This window comes from Bison bison, unplaced genomic scaffold (genome assembly GCF_000754665.1).
Source record: "Bison bison bison isolate TAMUID 2011002044 unplaced genomic scaffold, Bison_UMD1.0 scf7180017864471, whole genome shotgun sequence".
NCBI lineage: Eukaryota > Metazoa > Chordata > Mammalia > Artiodactyla > Bovidae > Bison > Bison bison.
The window spans coordinates 6604149-6604906 of NW_011495032.1; the positions used below are offsets into that span (position 1 = coordinate 6604149).

The following is a 758-nucleotide window of genomic DNA, read 5'->3' on the forward strand; positions in this document are numbered from 1 at the left end:
GCCCTCCTCTCGGTCCCCTCCCCTGCCTGGCCCGCAACGCCCCGGCCGGAGTGAGCCCGGGCACACGGCAGCCCGCGGTGGATCGCCGCGCCAACCAAGTTGGGATGGGGTCCCGCAGCCACAGCCCGGCGCCCCGGAGGCCACCTGCGTGCTAGAGGCAAACTTTTGTCTCCCTCGGTAAAGTTGCTTTGGCCTTCTTTTGCTTGCTTTTCGTCGCGAAGTGCCCCCTACTTGGGCCGAACTCGGGCCGACTGGGATGCTGCGCCGTCTTGGAGCGTCCCTCGGCCGGGTACCCGCGCCATGGCACGGGGATTCGGGCACCGGGGGCTAGCGCGGCGGCCCGCGTCCGGGTTCTGACTAAACCAGGCTGGGACCTAAGGGGACTCCAGGGATGGAAACTCGGGACCAAGGGGGCGATTTTGCATCTTCCTTCGCACCTGGGGGAAAGAGCCTGCCTTCTTGGGGAGCGCGACCGAGCTTGCCTCCACCCGGTCTCCACCGCCCCCTAGCCCGGGGCTGTTTTTTCGGGAGTTGGGGGTAGGGCGGGGAGACTGGGATGCTGCGAGCTCCAGCGGTGGGCCGTGGGAGTGTGTCTCCGGGGAGTGTGCAGGGGGTGGAGGGGCTGAAGCCGGCCGCTGCGAACTTCTAACTGCACTTCTCCGCGCTGCCCGTCCCAAGCCCTGCCTTTCTTTCTTTCTCGCTCCTTCCTCCCCTCCTCGGGCCCTGTCGCCCCCTCCCCCTCGGTCAGGCTTTCCCTC

At 67.9% G+C, this 758-nt stretch overlaps 1 protein-coding gene across 1 annotated transcript in view; it reads left to right on the top strand.

Moving 5' to 3' along the window:
- The first annotated feature begins 35 nt into the window (after positions 1-35).
- The window catches only part of GLI2 (GLI family zinc finger 2), a 265521-nt gene continuing 264798 nt past the window's right edge, over positions 36-758 (top strand). Inside the window, exon 1 of the mRNA XM_010861267.1 lies at positions 36-177. The gene's annotated coding sequence lies outside the window, so the exon portion shown is untranslated. The remainder of the gene's footprint in view (positions 178-758) is intronic.